Source organism: Protomyctophum bolini (genome assembly GCF_963924005.1).
Source record: "Protomyctophum bolini genome assembly, chromosome: 23".
NCBI classification, from domain to species: domain Eukaryota; kingdom Metazoa; phylum Chordata; class Actinopteri; order Myctophiformes; family Myctophidae; genus Protomyctophum; species Protomyctophum bolini.
The window spans coordinates 3604136-3611697 of record NC_137884.1 but is presented as its reverse complement, the minus strand read 5'-3'; the positions used below and the strand labels follow the sequence as shown (position 1 = coordinate 3611697).

The window sequence follows — 7562 nt, the reverse complement described above, 5'->3', positions numbered from 1 at the left end:
AAGCCAGTAGGAAACTACTGTCGAGTTAGGAGGCCCTCTGGTGGATACAGAATGACCATGACACGCATTGTCTATTGAACACACACACACACACACAGTCACACACACACACACACACACCAAGCTGGCTCCGTACAAAGCTCTGATGCACACATTCAACCTCCCTCTCTCTCTCTGTCTCTCAGACACATGCACGGCCTCAGCTGTAACGCGCTCAGCATGCGTGCGCGCACACACACACACACGCGCACACGCACACACACACACACACACACACACACACACACACACACACACACACACAAATGCCAATAGAAACACCAGAACAACTCCACCACCTAACAACTCCAGCTGAACAGCACAGCATCAGTGACAGTCCAACTGTCCAAAACCCAGTGCCAAAACAACCAGACACAATACAAACAAACAAAACAAATAAACAAATAATCAACAATGCAAAACAGCTCACATATAAACACAAGAATATAAAAACACACTATACCTCATTCCTTCCCCGAAAACCGAAAAAATAAAATAAATGTGTGATTTCCGGAGTGCCTCTCTTTCTCGTCTGTTTAGAAAATCCCAATGTTGCCTGTGCAGAACCCAGCAGAGTGAGAGAGAGAGAGAGAGAGAGAGAGAGAGAGAGAGAGAGCAGAGCAGAGCGAGAGCAGAGCGAGGAGGAGACAGAGAGAGAGAGAGAGAGAGAGAGAGAGAGAGAGAGAGAGAGACACGCGGAGAGAGAGAGACGGAGGAGAGAGGAACCACAACTTACCTGCTGTTGTTGCAGATGCAGCAGCTCGACTGTGCTTACTTCGCTGCTCGCGTCGCATGCAGCGCTTGATCTGCCATCTCTGCTGCCAGCGTCTAATTGGCTGCCGCTTAGGGTGCTCATTCCATTGTGACTCATTGAACTGTTGCTTATTGTCTCGGAGGCCGACGGCTCCTGCATCATCATCATCATGGCTTCAAACGCCTAAAGAAGGAGAGAGGGTTCATGAATGAATGAATGAATGAATGACCTTTATTTATATAGCACCCTTCTCAGCACGAGTGCACATGTGGGTGCTTTACGATAGTACAAAAATAAAAACAACTCTATAACAACAGCAGGCAGCCATTATCACAGAATAAACAGTGAAAAACTATAGCATCAAAAAGGACAATAAGAACACACAGAGATAAGAGAAGAAAGAGGACCGGCGGGTTATAGGGCCACATCTTCTCCTTCTGCTCGCTTATATATACGACTAACCCACTTTGACCCTCATGCACCACATATACCTATAGCTTGGGCAAATGTAAAAAAAAATATAATAAATAAAATACATTTTTTTAAATGTTAATTCTTTTTTATTTGTGTATTTGTATTTTTTTTATGTAAAAAAAATATAATACATTTTTTTCCAATATAGCAAAAAATAGCAGATCTATTCAAACTTGTGTTGTCAAATAACAAATACAGTACGTATATATAGGGCTGTATAGTGGTTGAGCTCATTTCTCTGCAATCGCAGATTTGAACGTCAACATTTTTATTTATTAAAAAATATTTTATTTCTTTCTTAAAACAATATATATATATATATATATATATATATATATATATAATTTTGTTCATCTCTGTTCTTCTCTCCCTTTCTTTGGCGCTATACTCTCCCGTCATCATGCCCCCGGTCCCCTCTCTGCAAATTAAAAAAAAAAGAAGAGGGTGTGTGTGGAGAGGAGAGGAGAGGAGGGGGGGGGGTTTGGAGGAGCAATTATGCATTCATTGTGTAAATGAAGCAATACAAAGACATGCACACGTTCTGCATGCCTCTTTCTCTCCCCCCCCCCCTTTCTTTCATTCTTTCTTTCTTTCTTTCATTCTTTCTTTCTTTCTGTTGGAATAGGGGAGGGGCCGTCGGCGTTATATATATGGGGTGGAGCGTGGAATTCTAAATGTGGCAAACGTTATTTTAATCAGGCTAAATTTTATGCCACAAACAAAAAGGCACCTGGCACAAAAAAGAAAAAAAGAAAAGAAAAAATAAGATACCACCGTGCATGTTTAGACGCGGCGTTCATTCTTTTGTGCATAAACTGTAGAATCTTATATAAATATATTCCTCTTTTTTTTTAGAGAGAGAGAGAGAAATGCGCCTCACTATACCACAAATTAAAAACAGACAAAACAAAATGTTACTAAAATACTCAAGCCCCCCAAAAAGAGTTTGTGCTTCAGCCAAATCTGCTATATTATGATATACACAGCAGTGATGCTATAAAGTCACGCTCTGTGTCTCAGGACGGTGTCGAAAAGGGCAGAAATAGCCCCATCCACAAAGCTCGCGGTGGCGCGGTGGTGCTGGTGGTGCGAAGCTTGTGGATGGGGTCATTTTCTGGCACATAACATCGGAGAAGAAGAGAGACAGAGAGAGAGAGAGAGAGAGAGAGAGAGAGAGGGAGACAGAGAGAGAGAGACAGAGAAATGCACGCGGGGCACTCCTAAAATATTTGGCGTCTTGAAGCCGTCTGGGTTTTCGTGTGTGTGTGTGTGTGTGTGTGTGTGCGCTTGTGCTTGCGCGCGCGCCCCGTCAGAATGAAGTTGCCTAATGACGCAAAGCTAATCATGCAAAATTAAAATCTGACGGGGGGGGGGGGGGGAGCACACGGATCACATGGTTTGTGAGCGGCTGATGAGCGTTCTAATGGGTTTGTCCTTCTCGTCACAGTGTGGCTAAATAAAACCTGCCTCACAGGCGTCCACAGGGAAGCAGAGACAGAGACAGAGAGAGAAAAACGTCATGTATTGGCTCCATCTTCTCTCTCTCTCTCTCTCTCTCTCCTCGTCTTTAATCAAAGCTCAGATATTCATTTATTTTGGTGAGATTATAAAAAAAATTAAACGGCGGGAGTATGTGTGTGTGTGTGTGTGTGTGTGGGGGGGGGGGTGGGGCTTTCACGACAGGACACAACAACAAATATATAAATTTGTTTTCCTTCTCTAACGGGACCGTGAAGCCACAATCAAACCACAGCCCATCAAACCACAAGCCACTTTTGTCTTCCTTCTTTCTTTCTTTTTTTTACCATACCGGCCAAAATAAAATAAAACGTGAGATATGGAATTAATTTCAAACCAGCATCCATTAGATATGAAAAGAAACGGAGAGACAGAGACGGAGAGAGAAAGGATGGAAGGCAAAGAAAGAAAGGGGAAGAAAAAAAAAAATCTATCACGAATATCACTAATGATTGTGCTAAAAACAGCATAAATTATGCATATTACCTCTCTCTCTCTCTCTCTCTCTCCAGTAATAAATGTTTTATCATTTTTCCCACCATCACCACCACCCACCCACCCACCCAACCCACCCTGCATAAATGCTCAGCACCTTCACGGGGGTTAAAGGGGAGACCCTGCCAAGAACAGTAAACATCCCTCGTGCTAATAAATGACATAAAAACCCACGCTCGGACCCCGACCCCCAAGGCTCCCCCCGCCCTTAGCTCCCACCTCAACAAAAAACACAACAGGCAAATCTTCATTTCTGCTCAATGAGGCCTGGGCCATGGCTCAGCGGTCCAGGCACATTGGCTGGTAAATCCAGTCTGGCAGTGTGGCCGCGGGTTCGACTCCCCGATCCCAACGGACTTCACTGCATGTCTTCCCCCCCCCCATCTCTCTCCCCATTTCCTGTCAGCCTACTGTCTGTCCCTCCATAAAATATATAAAATAAAGGCGAAAGCCACTAAAAAAACATTAAAAAAAAAAAAGAATCTGCTCAATGAAAAGCATTAGTACATTTAGCATACAGGCGAACGGTCCTCTTCACCCGTGTTGATTTCGTCGACTAATACGATGACGGAAAATGTCCGTCGCCGAAAACTAAATGAAAACTAAGCTATAATGACTAAAAGTATAAGACTATATTGACAATTTCGTCAACAAGTAAAAAACTAGACTAAAATGTTAGGAAGGGGACTATAGTGGACAAGAGATCCAGGGCTGTATCTTGCGTGCGCCACCCCTTAACCCTTATCCCTAAACTAATTTGCATTTTTTTACTATTTAAAAAAAACATTTTAAAATAGTTCAAATAGCTGATCTACAAAGCTCACAATGTCTCGATGTAGATCGTCTAGTTGAACACTAAAACATCCCAGGTGACTAAAATGTGACTAAAACTAAACGAAAACTAATATGAACTCAAACTTAAATCAAAATTTGCTGCATGTCAAAAACAACACTGCTCTTCACAGTCCCCTTTCGACTATGTGGTTCCCTGTGCGGTTCTCTGTGCACTGTGTGGTTCTCTGTACACTGTGTGGTTCCCTGTGCACTGTGTGGTTCCCTGTGCACTGTGTGGTTCCATGTGCACTGTGTGGTTCCCTGTACACTGTGTGGTTCTCTGTGCACTGTGTGGTTCTCTGTACACTGTGTGGTTCTCTGTGCACTGTGTGGTACTCTGTGCACTGTGTGGTTCTCTGTGCACTGTGTGGTTCTCTGTGCACTGTGTGGTTTCCCTGTGCACTGTGTGGTTCTCTGTGCGGTTCTCTGTGCACTGTGTGGTTCCCTGTGCACTGTGTGGTTTCCCTGTGCACTGTGTGGTTCTCTGTGCACTGTGTGGTTTCCCTGTGCACTGTGTGGTTCTCTGTGCACTGTGTGGTTCTCTGTGCACTGTGTGGTTCTCTGTGCACTGTGTGGTTCTCTGTGCACTGTGTGGTTTCCCTGTGCACTGTGTGGTTCTCTGTGCACTGTGTGGTTCCCTGTGCACTGTGTGGTTCTCTGTGCACTGTGTGGTTTCCCTGTGCACTGTGTGGTTCTCTGTGCACTGTGTGGTTCTCTGTGCACTGTGTGGTTCTCTGTACACTGTGTGGTTCTCTGTGCACTGTGTGGTTCTCTGTACACTGTGTGGTTCTCTGTGCACTGTGTGGTTCTCTGTGCACTGTGTGGTTCTCTGTACACTGTGTGGTTCTCTGTGCACTGTGTGGTTCTCTGTGCACTGTGTGGTTTCCCTGTGCACTGTGTGGTTCTCTGTGCACTGTGTGGTTCTCTGTACACTGTGTGGTTTCCCTGTGCACTGTGTGGTTCTCTGTGCACTGTGTGGTTCTCTGTGCACTGTGTGGTTCTCTGTGCACTGTGTGGTTCTCTGTGCACTGTGTGGTTCTCTGTGCACTGTGTGGTTCTCTGTGCACTGTGTGGTTCTCTGTGCACTGTGTGGTTCTCTGTGTGGTTCTCTGTGCACTGTGTGGTTCTCTGTGTGGTTCTCTGTGCACTGTGTGGTTCTCTGTGCACTGTGTGGTTCTCTGTGTGGTTCTCTGTGCACTGTGTGGTTCTCTGTGCACTGTGTGGTTCTCTGTACACTGTGTGGTTCTCTGTGCACTGTGTGGTTCTCTGTACACTGTGTGGTTCTCTGTGCACTGTGTGGTTCTCTGTGCACTGTGTGGTTCTCTGTGCACTGTGTGGTTCTCTGTGCACTGTGTGGTTCTCTGTGCACTGTGTGGTTCTCTGTGCACTGTGTGGTTCTCTGTGCACTGTGTGGTTCTCTGTGCACTGTGTGGTTCTCTGTGCACTGTGTGGTTTCCCTGTGCACTGTGTGGTTCTCTGTGCACTGTGTGGTTTCCCTGTGCACTGTGTGGTTCACTGTGCACTGTGTGGTTCTCTGTGCACTGTGTGGTTTCCCTGTGCACTGTGTGGTTCACTGTGCACTGTGTGGTTCTCTGTGCACTGTGTGGTTCTCTGTGCACTGTGTGGTTCTCTGTGCACTGTGTGGTTCTCTGTACACAGTGTGGTTCTCTGTGCACTGTGTGGTTCTCTGTGCACTGTGTGGTTTCCCTGTGCACTGTGTGGTTCTCTGTGCACTGTGTGGTTCTCTGTGTACTGTGTGGTTCTCTGTGCACTGTGTGGTTCTCTGTGTACTGTGTGGTTCTCTGTGCACTGTGTGGTTCTCTGTGCACTGTGTGGTTCTCTGTGCACTGTGTGGTTCACTGTGCACTGTGTGGTTCTCTGTGCACTGTGTGGTTCTCTGTGCACTGTGTGGTTCTCTGTGCACTGTGTGGTTCTCTGTGTACTGTGTGGTTCTCTGTGCACTGTGTGGTTCTCTGTGCACTGTGTGGTTCTCTGTGCACTGTGTGGTTCTCTGTACACTGTGTGGTTCTCTGTGCACTGTGTGGTTCTCTGTGCACTGTGTGGTTCTCTGTGCACTGTGTGGTTCTCTGTGCACTGTGTGGTTCTCTGTGCACTGTGTGGTTCTCTGTGCACTGTGTGGTTCTCTGTGCACTGTGTGGTTCTCTGTGCACTGTGTGGTTCTCTGTGCACTGTGTGGTTCTCTGTGCACTGTGTGGTTCTCTGTGCACTGTGTGGTTCTCTGTGCACTGTGTGGTTCTCTGTGCACTGTGTGGTTCTCTGTGCACTGTGTGGTTCTCTGTGCACTGTGTGGTTCTCTGTGCACTGTGTGGTTCTCTGTGCACTGTGTGGTTCACTGTGCACTGTGTGGTTCACTGTGCACTGTGTGGTTCTCTGTGCACTGTGTGGTTCACTGTGCACTGTGTGGTTCTCTGTGCACTGTGTGGTTCCCTGTACACTGTGTGGTTCTCTGTGCACTGTGTGGTTCCCTGTACACTGTGTGGTTCACTGTGCACTGTGTGCAGGACGTGTTTGTGGCCAGTCACAGATAGCGGCCACATCATTACCTATGCTAATTCCTGCTTCACAGTGCATGGTGCCTCTTTCTTTGACAGACCCTCCCCACGCACACGCACACACACACACACACACACACACGTCACACACACACACACCATTAAATACAACAATTCTGTCACTTGCTTTCTTTCATTTTAATCACCGCCCCTCCCCAAACTAAAGTGCAATTAACACCGCCAGGCCTTTGAACGCGAGGCATCCTGCGTTCGGACACGCAGAGATAACGGCCTCGTAATCAAAATGCAACCCCAACCGCAACAAACAACACTCCACAAAAAAGACCAGACCACGAATGTGCGCGTGCGAGTGTGTGTGCGCGTGCGAGTGTGTGCGCGTGCGTGTGTGTGTGTGCATTCTATGGTCAGCAAATTCCGTTTTAAATGCAATGTGTGCACGTGTGTGCTTTCCTCTTGTGTGCTTATGCGCGGGCATGCGTATGGCCCGCGTGTTGCATGTTGTGCATGTCGGGCCGTGCGACTCGGTGTGCATTTCACATGGGTCTACTCTGTGTGTGTGTGTGTGTGCGCGCGCGTGTGTGTTGATAGGGGTACAGACAGACACTGGACAGGCCTTAAAAGATGTCCACGGCCAGGATAAACAGGATCCAGGCTTGCAGGAGAACAAACACAGAGACCACAGCCCCGCTAACACAGAGCAGAGCGACAGCTGCACAGGACACAGTAAACAGAGAGAGAGAGAGAGAGAGAGAGAGAGAGGGAGAGAGAGGTGTGTGTGGGGGGGGGGGGGGGCATGCTTGTGAACAAACAGTTTAACACTGCAGCCCTCACTCACTAGTGCACGGAGACAGTGGGATAGAAACAAGGGAGCGGGGAGCAAAGGTGAAACAGACATGGGGGATGAAAATGGGAGA

General features: G+C 47.1%; 1 pseudogene across 1 annotated transcript in view; it reads right to left on the bottom strand.

The window, feature by feature from the left end:
• LOC308310610 (forkhead box protein P2-like) overlaps positions 1 to 964 on the bottom strand; it is a 17746-nt pseudogene extending 16782 nt beyond the window's left edge. The window contains exon 1 of the transcript XR_013966265.1: positions 776 to 964. The product of XR_013966265.1 is annotated as a forkhead box protein P2-like (transcript). The remainder of the gene's footprint in view (positions 1 to 775) is intronic.
• Between the last annotated feature and the right edge of the window lie 6598 nt (positions 965 to 7562).